Here is a 21,918-nt window from a genome sequence, read left to right on the forward strand (position 1 = left end):
AGGGGACACACAGGAAGCGGAAGCGCCCGGAGACACTGCCTGCTTCCTTTTGGTGCTCATGTTAATTTATTGGACTGTTCAGACAGAGTGGGCGAAATGACAATATGAATTATATTTTATATAAGATATAAATGATCGGATGATGAAATATGTGTTCCGTGCTTGCCAATCCTTTTGATTTCTCTGTCCTTCTCATCACTGTTGTCCTGGAGATGAAATATCAAAATCTGACCACTATAAGTATTAGTAGTAGTTTCACTGCTGTTTGTCACTGTGTTTTTTAAATTATGCACTTATTCCACATATTTATCAGTTGTGTCTGAACAGAGTGACTGTTACTTGTGTCTGCCTCCCCCCCCTTGTTTCTCCACAGGTGCTGTATGGGTGATTGGCTCGCACCTGTGCAGCCTGGCCGAGCTGCACATTGGCTAATGCAAGTTGAAGCTGGCCAACCAGGATGAAGCATGGGAAATAAAAGGAGCACCCCAGAAAAGTTTGTGCTCTCTCACCCATGCAATCGCCATTGTTTTGTAGCATCAGTGTGCCACATTTCTATGTTAATTGTCTGACCATTTTTATTTTGTAGAATAAACTTTCATTTGCTGAGTACATCATATCAGCAATTCCTTTATGCTGTGTTCCTTTTGTTCCTGGTGAGTACATTTTGATTATGGTTTCTGAGTGCTGTTGCCCTGAAGTTTCATTGGTAACACTGGTGAGTTTGGGAGTGTTCCATCAACCATGTTTTCTCTGCTGTACCAGGTGTTTCCTCTCTCCTTGACAGCGAGAATGCGCAAACTGCCGTGGCAACACCGTTGGATGACAAAGTTGAGCATGAGGCTCCTCCTGCCACCTTGCCTCGTTTTGATCCTTTCTCCCCAGAAGTCTGTTGATCCAGCGTCGATGCCAGGCTGAAGGTTTGCCTAGCCAGCCTTCAGATGGAGGCGCAAGAAAAGGAGATGGTTCGTAAAGCAGATTGAGGGTTGATTACAGCAGAGCAAGCTGGAGGCTGACAATGAAATCAGGTTACGGGAGCTTGATGTGCGCAAAGAGTTAATTATGCGTGCTTGTGAACTTGTACCTGAAGCCTTTGGTCAAATTCAGGAATCATAAAAAAATCCAGTGGCCGAACATTTGTTGAGTTTGCATGATAAAAATTAGTTCTCTTTGACAAGTGGCGTGCTGCCAATGAAGTCAAGAATAGTTTTGAGTCCCTTTGACAGTTATGATTTTAAGAATGCTTTATCGGAGAAAATGGTGGTGGTCTTCAATGAGCAAAAGGTGACTTCTTTGTCTAAAGCAGCAGTCTGTGTCTTCCTTTCATCCAGACACAAGTTCAGGCCTTCCACCTGAGAAGCTTAGCCCTGGCCATCCTCCTTTGGAAAAGGCGAGGGCGCCACAGTCACTTCCATGTGGTGTCTTTGAATGCTTCTACTGTCACAAGAAGGGTCATGTTGTTGCAGATTGTCTGTCTTTAAAGTATAAACTGACTCAGCCCAGCGTGTCCCAGTCAAAAGGCATTGGTTTAATTAATTTTAAGTCACTGCCAGAAAAAATGTCACAGGATGATTATTAACTTGATCCCTGTTTTAAACCCTTCATTCTAGAAGGCTTTGTGTTGCCAAATGGCAGACCAAAAGATCGGCTGCCAGTGACGATACTTAGGGACACAAGTGGCTCACAGTCCATTATTAGGGAGGAGATCTTACCTTTGTCACCTGAATCATGTCAGTCAAGTGCAGTTGTTCAGGGTGTGGAAACGAGGTTCATCCCTGCTCCTTTGAATCATGTACATGTTGAGTCTTCTCTAGTCAGTGGACTCTTTAATGTTGCTGTCCTTCCTGCCTTGCCCATTAAAGGTGTTTACTTCATTCTGAGCAATGACCTCACTGGGGGCAAGGTTATGCCAGTGCCTGAGGTACTAGATAGCCCTGAAAGAGCCTGACACAGCACACATACCTGACATTTTTCCTGCTTGTGTAGTCACAGGAGCCCAGTCAAAAAAATATGATCCTGACATGGCAGACTGTTTTCTGGTCACAGAAGACTTTTCTGATGTAGGGCCCAAGCCCAAAAGTCAGCTTGAGGTACAGATGCCCAAGATTGTGACTACCTCTCCGGAGGCTGTGAAACTACAGGCCACCAGGAAGGAGCTCACCGCAGCACAACAAGGTGATTCCACCCTTTCGAAATGTCAATTCTGTCCTTAGCCAGGAAGAAGCAAGAAAGAGGAATGTGGCCTACTTTCTTGATGGTATGCTGATGCGTTGCCGGACAGGAATGTCACTTACCAGGTTGTTGTGGCTACAACTTATTGTTCTCAGGTACTGTCCTTGGCTCATGACTGTCCTTGGCTCATGACTATCCATGGTCAGGACACATGGGGGTCACCAAGACTTAGACGACGTACTTAAGCATTTCTTCTGGCCAGGACTCAAACGTGGTGATATTGACTATTGTCGTACTTGCCTTGTTTGTCAAGTTGCTGGAAAACCCAATCAGGTGATCTCCCTGCTCCTCTTAACCCCATTCCAGTAATGGTTGAGCCATTTGAAAGAGTGATTGTAGATTGTGTTGGACCACTGCCAAAGTCAAAAGCTGGAAACCAGTTCCTTCTAACTCTGTACTTCCACTTGGTATCCAGAGGCCATTCCACTTCGGAGGATCACAGCCCCAGTTATTACAAGGCTCTGAAGTACTCTTTGGAAGACTATTTGGTCTACCAAGAGGTTCAAACCGATCAAGGCACATATTTCAAGTCCAGAGTGTTTGCCCATGACCTTACAACATTAGGCATTAAGCATGTAACTTCTAGTGCCTGCCCTCCTGAAAGCCAGGGGGCACTAGAAAGGCTTCATCAGACACTAAAATCCATGTTACGCAAACATTGGTATAATTCTCAGAGGGACTGGAATGACAGTGTTCCCCTTGTTCTGTTTGCTGCTTGTGAAGTTGTGCAAGAATCACTGGGTTTCAGTCCTGCTGAACTAGTGTTTGGACATGAGGTTAGGGGTCCTTAAAGAACAGCTGGTCATGCCAGAGACTAGGGTTACAAGTATACCAGCGTATGTAACCAAGCTCAAATTTTCTTCAGTTGGCCTACTCCTTGGCTAGAGATGCCCTGACCTCTTCCCAGGTGAAAATGAAGTGGCACTATGGCCGAAAAGCGGTCATCCACTTGTTCAGTCCAGGTGATAGTTTTGCTTCTTTGACCATACCTGGTTCTGCTCTCCTATGTTCTCTGGTCCATATGTTGTAGAGAAGAAACTCAGTACAACACAAACTACATCATTCAAACCCCTGACCGCAGGTGGGAGACCCAAATGTGTCATGTAAATATGATGAAGCTGTACCGTGCCAAGGATGACCAGAATGTGTCATCCACATCCAGTGTTAAGTCTCTCACCGGTGGCATCCTTCACAAAGGTGAGATCTTCTGATGAGGATGGGTTAGTGATGGGTAATGCTAAGCCACAGGGGGCGTGGCTAAGTAACACTGAGATCTTGTCTAATTTGCCCCACTACTTATCTTTCTCATAACCAACATGGTGATGATGAAAAATCATACGAGTTCCCATGTTTGTGTAATGGCGTTCCCTCCCAGTCTCCTGGATACAAAATCAGATGGAAGTCCAAGATTCTGCACTGACTTTGGCAAGGTAAATGCTGTAACCGTACCAGATGCATATCCATTATCCCTTATTCACGACTGCATTGATGAAATTGGTTCTACAATGCATATCACTAAACTTGACATGTTAAAGGGATATTGGCAAATTCCCTTTAACACAAAGTGCCTCTGAAATCTGTACATTTGTAACCCCTGCCAGTTTCCTGCAATACTGTCATGCTATTTGGCATGTGTAGTGCCCCTGCTACTTTTCAGAGACAAGCGAACAAAGTATTGGGAGATGTTTCGATGGTCGAGGACAGTCTGTCCTGTAGATGCAAAAATCAAGGTCATTGATGAATTTCCTGTACCAGGATGGCTGGTTACTATCGTCGTTTCTGTAAAAACTTCTCCTCTGTAGCAGCCATATTGACTGCCTTAACCAGTCCTTCAAAGCCCTTTGTTTAGTCCAGTGAGTACCAACAGTCTTTCGAAAATCTGAAAAGACTTCTCTGTGCCCTTCAAGCTCAATGTCAGGGCTGGAGCTGTTCTGTTGGTTGAAGACCACCAGGGAATTGATCATCCTGTGAGTTACTTCTCACGCAAGTTTAATAACAGCAACTGAAGTATTCCACCATTGAGAAGGAAGCTCTTGCACTGCAACAAGTGTCAAGCCTATCAAGGTGTTCACTGACCATAATCCTTTTGTGTTCCCCTCCAGAATGCACAATACCAACCGTCATGGGCAGCTGAGTGCAGAAGCAGAGAATTGAGGTGTAGACCCAAATGCAGACTGTAGGTGAGGTGGTTGCAGTTCAAATAAAGATTTATTAAAACAAAATGAAGCAGGCTTACGCTGGAAGCACAGCAATAAATTTCCATACAAAAATAACTCTAAACAAAACACAATCCAAAGGGAAAATCCAGAATAAACAAGGAACCATCAAAGGGGAAATCCAAAAAGCACAGGACCAGGAAAGAACACTCAACACAGATGGACATCACAAAGACTAAACGGCACAAGCCAACATTTAAACACCAGCTAACGAGCAGGGTGGGACCAAGGCCATTTGGAGGACATGAGGTAATTGGACAGACACACAGGCAAGCAGGTGAAACCACACGGGGGAACAGACAGGACCAGACAAAAATGCAGAAACATAACACCAAAATGCAAACTAAACATGACAGGAAACAAGCATGTAAGACTAAACACAGTCACAATAATAAATCACCAGACAAAGAGAAAGCAACACAAGGCAGACAGAAAACTAAATACTACATATAAACTACAATCAAACAAGAAACAGACTAACACTAGAATGAACAGAGCAGACAAGCCAAATATAATACAAACATTGAACAAGCAATAAATGCCAAGATATGAACTCAAAATTAAGATGCAAGACCGATACTAAGAACTACACAAAACCACAAACCAAGAAAGACAGCAACAACAGCTAAAATACAAATTGCCTTATGCGTTGGTCTTAGTGCAGGGCTACAACCCGGAGATTCTGCACAAGAAAGGATCTGATTATGTACTTGCAGATGGTTTGTCACGTGCAATGTAGTTGACTGGATGTAGAAGTATTTGTTCCAAATGTTTGGATTTATAAGGGTGGGGTGTTACATGCCAAGCAGGCCTGCTTTTGTTTTGTTTTCCTCCTGGTTTCTGCCTCCCCCCCCCCTTGTTTCTCCTCAGGTGCTGAATGGGTGATTGGCTCGCACCTGTGCAGCCTGGCCGAGCTGCACATTGGCCAATGGAAGTTGAAGCTGGCCAACCAGTATGAAGCATGGGAAATAAAAGGAGCACCCCAGAAGAGTTTGTGCTCTCTCACCCATGCAATCACCATTGTTTTGTAGCAGCAGTATTGCTATGTTAATTGTCTGACCATTTTTATTGTGGAATAAACTTTCATTTGCTGAGTACATATCAGCGATTTCATTACGTTGCCTCCCTCGAGCCGGGGTTGTGGCAGAGAAGAGTAGACACACAGGCAGGAAAGAAACCCCTCCCCGCAGATCTTCACACCACATCCTTTTTAACCTCATTCTTATAAAGATAACTTATACATGTCATTAGAAAAGAGCCGCAGAATTGCTTAGAGTAGCCTGGCTGAGGGAGAAGAGGTGTATATGCAGCCTCCTATTTGTTTGGAGAAAGTGGCCAGGAATTACATTGTACCCTTGAGTAAAATCAATATACACTCCACACATTTGTGTAATCACACGCAGTTTGTGTAAAATAGAACTGTGTTTTTGTTTTTTTTTAATTAATGGCTTATTTGTCTCTTGCCTCTTGTTGTGCTGAGTAAATAAGTTAATTAACAAATCCCTATAATAACATTAAAAAAAATTAAACTCACAATCAGCAGTCACTAACATGCAGATTGTTTTGTGATCATTGTCATAAGTCTACATCTGCTGCTACTAAACAAGCAGTGTTTCAATTGTGCTCTAATAAGGCAACATGCAGCCCACAATCAAATGTGTTCATTTATTTTGCAAGATCTAGTGCGATCTATGTTTAAAGCATAGTTTTTTATTAGTACAGTGACATGTAACATTGCATAATATTAGTATTGAGGTATTTGATGGTCATTTTCTACCATCCGTCATTACCATAGATATCCAGTGTCTAATACAGGCTGCTTTTGTACAGTATTTTAAATATTCTGGATAAATATGCAATATAATGTATATTTCAGCCTCTAGGGGCTTCTGGCTACTGCTTTAGACTTCTAGTCTATGTTGACATGAGATGTCACACTAAACAAATTTTATGACAGGAGCACACAGGTATATGCCCTAAGTTTACTACAACTGGAAATTAGATTAAAACTCTGAAATTGCTTCAAATATCATGTAGTTTGAGGTCAGCATTAGCCATTTTTTCTGTTGGTCATCTGCCACTGTGTGTCACAGTGTGTGATGTGACTTGGTGTGTTGCCTCATTAGTGTGAGCTGCAGGAGCCTGCTGCTCCCTAAAGCTTTAGTTGTCTGTGTCTGGTAACCCTGGCTAGCTGGGACACACAGTCAGTGAAAGGAGCTAATCAGCTAGTCCAGACAGAGCAAAGGAAATGGGTTAGTACGGGGGGTCTGTAGTTGCATGTGTATGTACTATATGTGCATCTGTCTGGCTATTGCTCTGTTAAGCTATGTGACACAGTAAGTGGTGGTCAGAACTTCAAAATAGCACTTTCCATCTTTGTTTTTACCAGTTATTTTTATGGATATGGTTCCCTGATTTAGTTTCTGTATAGGAATATATTATGTATTCCCACCTAATATTTACAATAATTAAACAACTATTTGTTAGACACGTCAAGTTTATTTGATAAACCCTGAATCGGCCCCAGAGGACTATACAACACCCATATTGTGAACCCATAAATGAAATCAAAATCTCCCCCTCGAGAACAACAAACTCCTGTCAAAATCTGATTAGAAAATGACTGAAATAATGCTTGAGTATCTTATCTTACAGTGCGGCATCAACGCACATTTGGTCCCTGTCATTGTTGCTGTTTGTGTCATTGCATAATGTACACACATACACATTACCATCATATTCAAGGAAGGAGTAAGAGATACCCTATGTGGACAAAAGGTTGTCTGGCTATTTAGTATTGCAACCTGGTGGCCTAAACTGTGCTTTGACACTGTATTCATTTGGTGCTTTTGTCCAAAGTGACTTACAGCAAATGCATTCAATCTCTGTAAGAGAGAAATGTCACTTGATTGATTGAGTTGACCAATAAAAAACATTTAATTTCACATCACGCTGGGCCATTATTTTCACCATATCTCTGAACAAAGAGTTGGAAAAGCTAGAGCAGATAATAAAGATCAGTCTACTGGGGAGGAACTACAACCATTAGATTTGAGCACAGTGATTTAACATTTATGACACAGCATGTTTTGGGCATCACCCCCTGAGCCTTAATGGCAGGAAACCCCTGTTAATATGACCTCAGACTCACTATAGGTAGGATTGTTCATGTTTGTCTTTTGTGTCTTCATTTTACAGCTTCTGACATAATATAAAGAAATGGGCAACATGAAAAACCACCTCCCCTATGAGGTGCATTTTATTTGCACATTAAAATCCAAAAAGAAATGGACTAGTTTGCATCACTTATTTGCTTTACTAACCTCAGCTCCTCCAGTCACCAATGTCCTTTCTTTTCCTAACAACCACATTTTCAGACTCATCTGAAAACTGAAAAATAATTGAATCAGTCTGTACAGGACAGAGCTGAAGGCTACACCAGTTTACTCTCAGTTTGTACCTGATGTTCTCAACATTGGACAAGTAGGTAATGTTAGTAAAAAAAATACAGCTACCTGTTACTTTCTATTGAGCTAATGTTAAGTTACCTAGCAGCTTAGGATGCAGCCTACTGTAGAAGCTTTCCTGCTCAGCTGCGCAGTCTGAAGGGGAGGGGAGATGTTAGCTAGCGCAAACAGACTTCACTTTTCCAGCAGTTGGGGAAACAACAGACTTTTCTTGGTCTTGAGAAGCTAACACACTGTAACAGACACAGTACATTTACTGCCAGAATATTTTCCTCCGCTCGCATTCACCATCACTTTCAGTCGCACGAAAAAACAAACCCTCCCGATTCCTTACAGGAGTTACGCTGCTCTTATAACACCATCTGTCACGTAGATGTTTTGTATAGAACGATGAGAGGAAGCTAGCCAAGCATTGAGTGTTGCCATGCTCGCAGAGCGTGCAATTGAAAACATTTGTAAGCGCATAGTTTAATGATCGTGGGAAATTTTAGTAGCGGCGGTCATGATTCAGCAGCGGCGCACCGCCACTCGTAAGTAGTGAAGTAACACTGCATTACTCGTTACTGACCACACCATCTTTGACGTGAATCCACGACTGTGCAGCAGGTCAGCGGCACCTGACTTTGTTGTTCATGTCCGCTGATAGCCAAAACTAAAGGAAGAAAGTAGAACGAGGGAGAAAGGCGTTCTTTTCACAGCTGTAAGTAGCTACTGCCATTATTGTGTCACAGTTTAAGATGCAAAGAACATTGTCTAATGTAAACCAGCAAAATGCTTTCAACTGCAAACATTTCTACATCTGATTTATTGAAGCATCTGCTAAAGTAGCACAACAACGTGAAACTTACAGAAAGAAACTCCAGCAGCTACTTTCACTGATGCTTGGACTTGTCGGGAGAGAGTGGCGTTAATGTAAAGTTTTGTAACTACTGAAGACTGCTCTTATAAAAAGGCTACATGTGCAGAAAGCTGTTTAAAAGTCTGGATTTACTTGCTTTAATGTTTTTATTTCAGATGGTGTCGTTAAGAAACATTAGGCTTAGGCTATATACTTTGTAAAAGACACATTCCTTGCTGTTGAATATGAAATTAGGTAAAAAGTCGGGAGAGACTGTTTTATTTGGGGTGAAGGGGGTGGTAATGAAAGCAGAGGACTGAGGAGCATATATTTGTGCAGCACCTCCTCACTCGCTCCCTCTTTCTCTCTCTCTCTCTCTCCCCCCCCCAGTCATTCTGTGGGAAACACTGGAAAGTAATATAGTAACGTAACGAGTAACGTAACTGCCGTAAAACTTAAATTACTAGCCGAGGCCCAAATAGCCGTCTACCTCCTTTACTGGACTGATGTGGGAACTAGGGGTGCAACAACTAACAATCGACAAAAATCGATTATTAAATTCACTGGCAACGAATTTAATAATCGATTCGTTCATGACGTCATCGGGCCGTAGCGCCACCGTCAGCTTAACAGAGTAAAGTGATGTGAACAGTAACATTAAAGTTATTAAAACAACATCAGAGATGCAGTAACACCTTCACAACCTAAAACCTCCAGAGTGTGGCAGCATTTCACTCTTCACCGGACAATTTCATACTTTCTAAAGATAAAAAAAACAGTTCTCCTATGTGCGTGAGGTGGTGGCTAATACTTCCCAAACTCCCTTAAAAAAATCACGGAGTTTTGTGAGTTGTTGAGTTAGAGGAAACTATATTTGTTGTCTATAAATGCTGTCTACTACAAAATTGTTATTATTGATCCCCTCTCGTAAATTTGGCAAATGAAATGCATGACGTTATTCCTTTCTTTGTATACAGTGTCAGTTTGTCCCAAGGGTGTTGCAGTACTGGCGTGAAAGCTGCTCTGTCACTAAACTGCAGATCAGCTGCTTATCAGGACGTGATTTCAATGGAACTTCCTGTTGCTGCAGCAGAAATGTTCATTAAAAGATGCATTTTTGAAAGCAGTATTTATTTTATTGTCTTGACAGTTAATTAGCACATGCCTAAAACAACAAGTTTAATTTAAAGGCTAATAGCTAAATGAGAGGCATTGTGTCATTTTGCGATTCATAATCCGAATAGTCAATTGTTCGTTTCATTAATCGACTATCAAAATAGTCCTTAGTTGCAGCCCTAGTGGGAACACATTTTGACAAATAAACGTCTGCCTCCATTAAACGCCTGATCTGGTTTAAATGTACGATCAAAGTGTCAGTATGGACACGCTGCACATCGTTAGATCAGTTAGATTCTCCACAATTCAGTCGTTCAGTTCATTTAATGCAAACAACAAGCCCCAAAATCTAATTCTTACAGATTTACTGGTGTAACCTGCATGGTACCAGAGGAAAGGAAACAAAGTGCTTAAAGTCGTTAAGTCCGCTCGTTTTTGTTAAATTCAGGGAATATTTCCTCATGGGTCGGTAGCTCTTCTCGTTGGCAGTTTTTCGTGTGCTCTGAAAAAAAATCTGCTTTTCCTACACAGCCCCTGCATCTGTAAACTGAGCACAAACAAAGCTGCTCTGAGTGAGCAGCAGGTGGAGAGAGAATGTAAACAAACAGCGGTACATTCGAACATGCTGGACTTAGGGGACTTTAGCTGTGAAGATGACTGAGAAACAGCCACAGAAGAAAAGGTCTGAGGAATTGTGAAACAAGTTATATGACCAGGCGAGGGGAAGACCTGTGTTAACATCTGTGAGGGGTTTCAATGCTGGATCTACGAGATTTGAAAGGAATGAAAATGCTGAGGTGGCTCTGTTTCTGTTGGACAGGTGTGTAACGTTAGCTTTGCTGTTCCACATATATGACAGGTTCAGCCTTACTGTCTTGTCTGTCTGTTGTCATGTTTGTGATGATCCCAGCTGGTTAGCTTTGTTAGCTTTGCCGCAGCGGTCAGCGTGTGTGCAGTAGAAGAGAAATAAACGGAGGGTATTTGTGAATGGAGCCCTGGTGAATTACAGAGGCCGGTGAATAAAGACTGCAGCTTCTCAGGACTAAAGAGGAGCTCTCGTGTGTTGATTGCCAACTGTGAAGGAGGTTAGCCACAAAGTTAGCATTGACTTCGGCCCAGTCGTTCCTGTGCTTCCTAGCTCTTATCAGTCACTGTATTTTTGTTAAAACTATTTCAAATAACTCGCTACTTTTTTTTTTTGTGCATGTCGTTTGTTTGATGATGTTTGTTCACTAATTGTAACTATTGAAGTTCCTCTCGATAATCCTACCGATAAATAAAATAGACTCCGTGTCTTCGATTTAGGCTTGGAAAAGTATTTTGCTTCAATACATGTTCTTGGACAGCAGTCGCTGTGGATTCTGCTATATTTCAGCAGAATAGGACTTGTTACCATGGCAATGCGTGTTCGTAAGTTTGTTTATCAACAAAGTCTCTGCAGAATGGTATAGTATCCCTTTAAGTCCGAATGTGTCCGTTTCTTGATTATTTATATTCCTATAGTCTGTAAGGGTCCACCGATCGAAAGAATCAAAACAGCTTTTCATAAAAATTAATCCAAGTTATGAATCCTGTCATGTTAATTCCATCGCTGTCTGCTAACTTCTGCCGCACTTCTCTCATCCTGCACCCTGTTGTTGTTGTTGTTGTTGTTGTTTTCGTTAGTTGCTGCCTTCAAAATAAAAGCGCACAAGCCGTCTGTCGGAGCTAGATCAAATGAATTATGTGTATTTGACATTCGACGTTTTAAATAAACTGTTTCATAGTAGTTTCAGTTTTGTGCTCAACTTTTTTTCCAGGTACAGCGCAGGCATGTGCTTCAGTGAATTAAAATTTTACAAAGCCTACAATATCGTTGCTTATTTAACTAATGTGTGTCTGTAGATGATGATGATAAATCAAATTCATTACACCAGTTGATACCACACATCATACCACACAACAATTTTTGTAGTTTGGGGTTACCGCCCAGCGGTATATCGGTGTATGAGGTATACCGATATCATTTCAAAAGAGATATGAAATTACACAATACCGTTTATACAGATATAGTTTGATGTTGAGTTAATTAATGTTTCCGTAAAGTCCTGCCAGCGTTTGCCTCTCTCTCTCTCTCTCTCTCTCTCTCTCTCTCTCTCTCTCTCTCTCTCTCTCCGTGCAGCCCCGCCCCTCACTCTGCACGCAGCCATCTACTCACAAAGTCTCTAACAAGATGGAGGGAGACACAGTGCTGGTCGACACTGTTAAAGACCTGGCTTGTAAAAAGAAAAACATGGTTCATTCAGTGTTTTCCACACATATACTATACTTTCGGCGGTCCGCCCAGGTTAGGTGACACATTGTAGCATTTATCAGAGAAACACAGTGATTAGCGTACGTTACAAGTCGCGGCACTGTAGATATTTTACAAGAGCGGACCAGGTAAAGCGACAGTAAACACACCAGTCAGATGTTATTGTTAGCTACCACGTTGGTTTTGTTTTGAAACGCTACGTCGTGCAGCTCAGTTGCTTTTTTTTGGTGTCTATATACAGCCTAGCCTACTATTGATGAAGAAAGTCACTGAAGCGGACATACAGGGAGAGAGAGAGACGGTAAAGCCCCATTTCCACTGCACGGTACCAGCTCAACTCTTTTTTTGGTTTTCCATTGTGTAAAAGTTGTACTTGTACCTGCTACCAGGTCCTTTTTTTCGTATCGCCTCCGTCTTATCTGTCTTTACATTCTGATTAATGTTGAAACGTTTTAACTTATATCAAGAGACAGCTGTTTGTGGTTCGCTGGTGTGTGTCGTATTGAATATTACATCGCGGCAGTTGTGTGTGGTGTCGCTATGACGACCAGCTACACTGAGGGGTGCTATCTGTGGGTACTATCTGCAGTGGAAAACGGAGGATGGCCAAACCGAGTCGAGTTGGTACTGGTAATGGCCTGTTTGCAGCAGAGGTACGTTACGTCTGTGAGTGTGAAGAGAACTGAAGGAGGAGAATTCAATAAGTGAGTGATACATTTGTAAGTTTGAGAATGAAGTATAATTGAAATGGTGAAATAAAAAACAAGGTAAGTTACTAAAAATAGTAAAAACATGCCTGCTAAAACCACCCCCATCTCCCCAGCCCATTTAGCAGAAAATACTGATATATATTTTATACCGGAATTCTGGCTAACAGTATCAGGATATGACTTTTGGCCCCATCGCCCAGCCCTATTATGGGTCACCAAGTATTCTAGAGCAAAACTGCCAGCAAGTCAGACACATAACAGCAGACCATCATGACCGCTCAAAACAGACCCATACAATGCTGAACCAGAACCAAGGACACTATCATAAAATACAGTCTGCATTATTATCTCTAATTCCTAATTCTTATCATTCTCATCAAGTTTAAGTTTCAGCTTACTCTTTTTTAGCAAATATCTCTTTTCCTCTTGCTCATGTTGACTGTGAATGATCTGTGTCCAATAAAGCAGTAGTCATACACTGTTGTTGGGGAATTGGGAATTTTTGTGAATTCCAGAGTTAAAATAAATGCCATGTTTAATGTGAAAGGACTCACAAAATACTTCAAATTAAATAATAAACTCTATATTGATGTAAAAATGTGTCTCTACAATAACTAATAACCAATGTCACTGCTCATGCCTAAGCACCAGTGTTAGATGACAATTACATAAAATATGAAATCACATAGTTATAATGAAATGATAGGGTGCGCTCTCAGCTAGCTAACATCAGATAGCTCATTTTAAGTAAAAGAAATGCTAATTACGAAACTCTGAAGGTAGGAAAGATAAGTGTATTAAAGCAGCTAGATAGGTAACTACTGACATGAACCTGCAGCGTCTCCATAGACAAACCAGACTGGAGCAGCTGCCGCTGCGAGTGATGCAGATGGACAAGACGTTCAACTAACGTCAATGTTAGGAAATGGTACGGTCCATTTTAGGGGTGTCTGAAATCGTATTTCAAGATCCTTAAATATAAGGCATGAGTATGGGAAATATATTGTAATATTTACAATTACAGGTAAGAAAGACCCCCCTGAACTGTTGTTTTTGCCACTTTTGGGGCGGTCCAAGCCTTAACAAGGCCCAATCCCCCCCGTAAGAAATGCTGTAAGAACAAAGAGGGCAATGCAATATTTCACCACCTCAAGCAGAAGCACCCGATTGAGTACGAGAAGAGCCATCAAGGATATCATTATCACAGAAATACCCTGAAATATTGTGATGTTACTTTGGGGCCATATTACCCACCCCTAATCTCTGTCTGATGTAGTGTGATATACATCTTTTTAGAGGATGCTTAGCAGGCATGATATACTCAACCAACAGCATGATATACAGCACCTGAGACACATGCCATGCTTGACTTGAACAAACTATATGTCCATATTTTAGACAATACTTTGTCAGCCATTGGTTCATACTTACCTACTAGAGACATTGTTATCCGTCTTGGCTAAGTAGTGTGAGTCTCCGTTCAAAGTGACCTGAGGCATAGAAAGACTCTGTTGCTAGCAGGTTTTCTACAGCTCTAAAGGTATTTACCACTAAAGTGAGCATAACTAACATAGTACATTTCCATAAAAATATCAGTTTGTGCTAAGGATGATGATTATTTCTTATTTCACCATTTAATACTACTTATTCTACTTAATTACCTACCTTATTTTAGTTTACTGTATGTAGTTTACTGTATTTCTCGTGAACCTGGGGCCAAAGATGATTTTCCAGCTATGGTTGGAATTGGCTACCCTGTGTATACTCTTCATAGTGGAGTTTCTTATATAGCTTATAATGTGGCGACGTGTATGAATTAACAGATCCTTAATGTGCCATAATGTGCTATATTAACATACCATGAGCATTCGCATGCTGGACGTCAGCATGGGCAATCATCATATTTGCTGACCTCCCTTGATGCAGGATCCATGCGTTGACTATCTGGCATTCGTTGGTCAGAAGGACAGCTAAGTGGAATCCTTGAGCTTTTCACTGGTCCTCTATTTCAGTGAATCTGCAATTACGCCAATGAACTGCGCACATGCTATGTCATTGCTGTTAGTCAGATTCACTTGAGCTCCATTCTTTTTTAACAATTCAATGTGACCCTTGAATTTAGTGAAGGGCAACTCTTCCCCAGCAATGTGACAGGCTGTATTGAATTTTATTCATTTCAGCCTCTTCTGTAGACTAATTAGTAGTTTCCTGCCTTCACAATGCTGTTGGCAGGTGCTGACTTATATGTGTTTAGCACTCAGAGGTCCACCACACATACTGTAACAACATGTGCATACCTTCTAATGCAGTGTGGGTGGGTGTGTTCTGGCCGAGGGTAGAAAGCAGACTTGATTCCAATTGTGTGAGCTGGTGCGCCTGTTTCAGGCCATGTAAATTGGCTCAGGAAACCCTGGAATGAAAAGTTTGTTTTATGTTTGCAATGTTTTATTTCAAAGCAAGTTGGTAAATCTGTTGAGAGACTAAACTTGTATCCCTCCAAAAAAGAAGAAATAGTGGAGGGCCCCTCCCACCCCTTCCAAAAGATACAAAATGGTAAATAAATTTTTTTTTAAAGTCACTTAAGCTAAAAAAACTGCTGAAAAAGCTGATTACTGCATTATATTCTGGTATAATTTTATATTTAGGAACTGCCACCTGCCAGCTGAACCTGACAGTTTCCCCTTTATATAAATAAAGACATTTCCACTGTAAATTGGAGAAGAAAATCTCTCCAGAATGCAAGGAATTAAGAGTTTAATGCTCCAATTTTCTGGGGGAGGACGCCCCAGACTCCCCACTCATATTTTAACCATTTAATATTTCTTCAAAATAGTATTTAAAAAGTCTTCTTGTTTTATTCTCATGCATTATCCCATCTCATGAATCAAGTGTTTCATCACGCCCCTAATCTGAGCCCTTATGTCCCCACCACTTTTCAACACAAAGTGATGCCCTTGTTATTACTTGTTTAAATGTGGTAAGAATGGTTCATTGGAGACTACTAATCACCACCACAGTTTAATGTGTACAGTTGTTAGCTCTATTATTTGTCAACAGTTTTCAAAAGATGTGTGAGAGACAGGGACCAAGAGAGGATGGGGGCCCACAGAGACTGCTTGTATATGGGGCCCAATATTTTGTGCTACGCCCCTGGCTTTAACTGACACAATAATTTGCTCAATAGACTGCTCATCCATAATTCCATTCAGTGTATTATATAAAAATATTTTTGTAAAATACCTCTCAATCGTTTGATGTGTGCAAGAAACAAGGGTTTAAAACACATTTTGTTTTCATTCTTTTTGCACAGATAAACTAAACAAGTTGCAGTTGGGGATAATTTGTCACATTGTATAGTATGAAGTATGGATGTCTCATATAATTGCCATGGCATTTAGGCCAGGGACCTTATTATCTAGCTGATCATGTTCAGTAAAGTTCAAGCTATTTTTTCAACAAAGTGAACCTCAACATTTTTTGTCCTGTTTCACACATATACTACCATGCAGTATTTATCTGAATACTGCCATTCAGTCATTTGAATGAAGGTGACATAAATCAAGATCTTGTTTTGACTCATCCAGCCTCATAAGTGAACACATTTTATCGATATTTACTAATGTACTCTGCTTCTTTTACTGCTGTCAATGTCTGCATGATTCTGTAAATTCAAAACTGTCATTGTGAAGTAATTTATCTAATTCTTTGTCTCTTTGGTCTTACAGTCTAGGCATGTCTCCCCTGTCTTTCAGTGTCTGTCTGCTTGTCTACTTGTCTCTCTAAGCCATCTGCCCCTTTCCCTATTTAATCTGCCTTTCTGTCTGCCTGTCTGACAGTAACCCATCTGAATGAATAAATCATAAGATGCTAGGTGAGACAGGTCAGAGGTCTCAGTGTTAAGTGAAGTAATAATATTCACTCATGGCCGATTTACTTCACACTTCAAGGAGTCCATCAATGTTAAAAACAGGCAGTGTCCTGGGTCCTATGCACCACCTTTATAGTATAGCCATGTTACGCTTCACAGTCACCATGTCTTACATTATCTGCTGCTACAGTAAAAATCTAACTTAAAACAAAATTATATTTAATATAATTGAGCAAAATTAATTAAGCCATCATTGTAAAACTGAAAGCACATTTATTGAACCACTTAAATACTTAAACTCCTTGAATCAGCTAAGTCTGTCCAGTTGACTTTTCAATATTTCTGACACATTTTAAAACAAGAACCTTGTAAAAGAGTCTTCAATATGTAAAGTTTCTAAATGGCTTTGTACATGATTTAACAATGCCAAAAGACTGAGGCTAAAGCTACATATCCCAGGCATAAAATCCTCACCAGTTGTTGATCCATGTAAAGGATTTTAAAGGACTAATGTTACGAGGGGGGGAAGCATTACTTGAGAAGGTCATTGCCTACAGCATCTTCTGACCACCCAGTCAGACCAGCTAGACCACACACCGCCGCAAACAGTGCAAAACCCCAGGAAAAGAGGAAGAGAGAGGTACTGTTTTGAAAGATTATAAAAAATACTTTTCTTAGAGCATCATGCTCCACTGGTTAAAGATGTGCAGAAATCCAAAGCTTGACAGGCAGACGCGGTGCCTAGTAAAAGTTACTAAGCTATGACTGGACAATTGCTGTTCAGAGGAGTGGTTTAGCAAAAGGTCAATGGCTTTTCCACTTCTCAAAGGTTTTTTTTTAATTAAATGTGTTGACACTTATCTGTACATGAAATAATATGCATAGAAATGACAGGAAACCAATTTTAAGCCATAATTGTGAATAATACAGTTTTGTTTCTGTTTCATTTCATAGTCTTTGGCTGCAGAGAGCATGTGGTTTGAGTGTTGGCTTGAAGGCGTTGTGATTGACAGAAGGGCCACAACAATCTAATTTGTTCTGTCATAGTTTCAAAGTGAACCAAAAATACATTGTGTTTTGCAATGCTACTTCCTGCTGTTGTAAGATCGCCAGCTCACAACATTTGGCATCTGACACTTTTCTTTTGAGGACATCATCGTTTGAGGTAAGTACGGTAACGTTAACTGTAACTAACAGCTTTGAGTGTATCCACTGTCCATCGTTTGTGAGAACGTCAAGCTAACTGCACCTAAATTTGGAGTGCACACGTATTCAAGCCAAGCATGGTAAATGCAATGAAGCGGACCAGAGCGAGCTGACAGGCAGGGTTATTCTGTCATTTTCTCACTTTACAAAGACTGGTATTGCAGTATGAGAGTCTTACCTGAAGAGGGGCTATGAAGTCTTAATTGTACGTGATACGAGCACCACATACAATATAATTTATCAATTGCATAGTGAATTTAGCACGAGGATTCACATGTGATAATGTCCAGTTTTCAAAATAATTAATTATTAAATTATACCGTATATAAAGGTATCCTGTAAATATTTTAATTGTCAAGTAACATAAATAAAATAAATACAGGGCTCCATTTCTCATTTTTGTGTCAAATAACTGAAAAACATTTTATAGGCTTTCCAGTGTCCTCAGGATGGGATCCATTTATGGAGATCCTTAAGCAGGCAGTCAGGTGTTCTCTTTGAAGCTGGTTTAAGAGGTCTGTTTTCACCAGGATAAAGCAAAAAAATACCACAAACTGCACTAATATATGTGCAGGCTACTTATTTGTTGTACTTTTCAAAGTGATGTTCTTACCCAGGGTTGCCCATTAATCCTAAGGTCGGCGGTTCAATCCCCGGCTCCTCCAGGCTGCATGTCGAAGTGTCCTTGGGCAAGATACTGAACCCCGAATTGTCTCTGGTGGCTGTTCCGCCAATGTGTCTGAATGGTGAATGCAGATGTAGTGTAAAAGCGCTTTGAGTGGTCAAAAAGACTAGAAAGGCACTATACAAACACAGAACATTTACATTTTACCCTGTTCATCGTGAAAATATCATGTTCACAGTGAAAACAAGGGCGACTTGTGCAGTGGTCACAAGGAGGCACAGGCATGGGTAGAGAAAGTTGGTCCACTCATCAAACTCGGTTGCCAGCAGACTCATGATCCCCACTTAATTCTTGTTCTTGGAACAACATTGGCATAAGTGTGGTCTGAACCAGAGTTGATTGAAGTCACAATCCGTTATATTCACCCACCTTCAATGCCCCAGTAAAGACATGATTCTTTAAAGACAACCACTCCTGCAGGACCTCATTCTCATGTTAAGGGCAACATTTCCTAGCACGAGTCTGCAGATAAGAGAAGCTGATTGTATCATCTTGTAGAGATTGTGGTCCTAAGACACTGGAGGCCAAAAATGTCCAGATCATGGAACCTCCTGTCCAGGTGCGTTTCCAGTCCAGTTATGTAAGGGTGGATGATCTACAATGAACAGTTGAGTATCTATTAAGGAAGTCTACACCCACCTTTATGACATTGTCATTAAGGTCCAGGTCTAACCAGTGGTGGAAAGTATCGAAGTGCAAATACTTTGTTACTGTGTTTAAGTCGGTTTTTTTTTTTCGGTATCTGTATTTTACTTGAGCATTTTTAGTTGTTGCAACTTTTTACTTTCACTTCACTCCACTTCAAAGCCAAATATCGACTGTTTACTCGTTACATTCTGCACGAGACCTCGTTACATTGGTATTAGTAGCCTATGCAGCGCACCTGAGTGGAGCAGCACTGAAAAACAAATGTAAACTAACTCGGCACGAATCAGCTTCAGCCAGCTGATGCGACACTGGCATACTCAGTGACAGTCAGAGGATGAAGAGGGACTATGTTTCTAGGCACGAGAAGAGAAATACTCAGTGAGAGTGTAGTGCAGGAACAGCAGTCAGGTAAACTCTACTCTAAAAGTCTGAATCATACACCATTTAAAAACAAGACAGTGACGTTTAGTTACATCTCTGGACTAATGCAAGATGGGAAGCAGTGCATTTACATTGACTATTAAAATGTTGATTAGCTGGACAGACGGGGCAATATGGATGCATATCTCAGTAAATAATAAGCATCACATATTCAGTCAATTCATTTTATAAATAGTATTTTATATTTGAAAATGTATTGAAGGAAACCTGGAGGAGCCCGTCTGAATGGGCTTGATGCAGCTGATAACATGAATATATAGAAAATCCGCCTTCCCCAATCACAGCAGCAGGTGAGCTGCTTGTGTTCTTGTTCACTGCTGCTTTACCTGGTCTGTGCTTGTAAAATATCCACCTCGACTTGTAACGTCATAGGCTAACAAGTTATTAACCGAGTGAAGTCTGTGCGAGTGAACACATATACATAAGACAACAGCTCCTCCCCCCACGTCATCGTCCATCCCGATGTTTCAATGTAGACATCGTCCAATGGAAATTTTCGCCCAACCTTACTATATTCAAACCTGTCTTGAGTGAATTTAAAAAGATAGATTGCGTTTTGTAAGATCAACAGATTCTGGTGTGTAGTACTTTTACTTTTGATTACTAAAGTATTTTTAAAACCAGGTACTTTTTTACTTTTACATGAGTATAATTGTTCATGTGGTATCTGTACTTTTACTTAAGTATGAAAATTTAATACTTCTTCCACCACTGGGTGTAACAGTCTGTTCAGTAGTGCAAATAATACAATTTTCTTTGAACAGAAAATGGAAAATTAATTAGTTTCAAACTTAGGCATTTACTCCTTGTAGCAGATCTCGGCTACGTAAAATTTTAATACAGAAAATTAATATTTCTGGGAATATTAATTTATGCCTCGAAATTAGGAGCACCTCCTAAAGATTTGCTTTAGGTCCTTGAGTATAGAGAATTACACGAATATCTGGTAATTCATTAGTTGTTACTGGTTCAGTTATTCTAAAATCGTAAACTCTAGTCAATCAGTCAATCTCAAATCTGAGGGTGAGTTCTATGTATAGGGACTCTAGATTCTTAATAACACACACACAACATCACTGTGCTCAAGGTGAATTTATTAACTAACAAAAGAGAGTACAATAGTGGGTAAATGTGGTAATATTACAGGGACAGCAGTCAATATGACAACCAGGAGGTAATGAACAGGGTAGCCTATGTAAGGCTCGAGTGAAATTCAGTTTATATTGTAGAGGGAGAGAATTCTACGAGTATGAGGGAAAGAATGACTGAAATTAGGTTGCAGATTTAGTTTGACTAATCTAGGGGTTTATTAACTGTAGATAGATCCAACTAGAGAACACCAACGAGTCACAGAGTGTGGTTTGTTTTGCCCTACCGTTGCCGCAGGTCCCGTAGCAAGGCTCGACTGCCAGGTTGGATCGTGGAGTTGGTTCTGGCCCGACCCCAGTGGCGAGTTCGAAACCGGTGGATTTGTTCTGGAGTCCTTTGTGGGAAGCGCTTGCAGCAACGGGCCGTCAGCCAAGGCTTTTACTCTGATCTCAGTTCGTTTGGTGTCGCTATAGCAGAGCCCACTCAGGGTTCTGTCGTCAGAGCCGTGGTTTCATTCATTCAAGGCCATAAATGAAGGCTTCTGAGTTTCTGGTCCAAAGTTGTTCCAAACGATCGGATGAGGTTGCAACAACAAAATCAGATAAACTCACACATTTGCCGTAGGTTCGCGAGGCCTCGGGAATATAGGCTATTTAATGTTGCTGAGATTAAACAGGTCTGGGGAAGGTTTCACCCAGGCAGCTCCAAACATTGGAAAATTGGAATTCAGGGTCGTAGCTTTCTCAGCTCGTCTCAAGGAAATTTAAGTACGAAACGAAAAAAAATTGGAATTTTAGAAGAGAAGAACAAGCTTTTTTTTTTTTAGAAGAGCAGCGAAGACAAAAGACAGCAAGGCCTTTTATTGACTTCACTAGGTAGTGGTGACGTCAATTTTGGAGTGGATTTCAGGGAAGTCCTTAAGGTGTTAACTTTTTGGGATAAAGAAATATAGTTGCGCGTATTTCCCTTGTAGTGAACAACGATTTTTATATTGAATAAATCTGGAGCTACTCTAAATTCCTTTCTCCTCCCCAGAGAAGAAGGGGAGGGGTCAAAGTTGCTTTCTCTAAGTGCTAGCCCGACCATAAAACTGGCACCTTTTTGATTCCGAA

General features: G+C 40.8%; 1 long non-coding RNA gene across 2 annotated transcripts; it reads left to right on the forward strand.

The window, feature by feature from the left end:
* The first annotated feature begins 518 nt into the window (after positions 1-518).
* On the forward strand, positions 519-5,517 carry LOC123986156. Of its 2 annotated transcripts, XR_006828798.1 has the most exons (4): positions 519-653; positions 763-962; positions 4,332-4,409; positions 4,527-5,517. It is a non-coding gene; the product is annotated as an uncharacterized LOC123986156 (long non-coding RNA). The 2 variants fall into 2 exon arrangements; XR_006828797.1 differs by having other exon boundaries at positions 4,332-5,517.
* The last annotated feature ends 16,401 nt before the right edge of the window (positions 5,518-21,918 follow it).

The sequence above is a fragment of the Micropterus dolomieu genome, linkage group LG17, assembly GCF_021292245.1.
Source record: "Micropterus dolomieu isolate WLL.071019.BEF.003 ecotype Adirondacks linkage group LG17, ASM2129224v1, whole genome shotgun sequence".
Taxonomy (NCBI): domain Eukaryota; kingdom Metazoa; phylum Chordata; class Actinopteri; order Centrarchiformes; family Centrarchidae; genus Micropterus; species Micropterus dolomieu.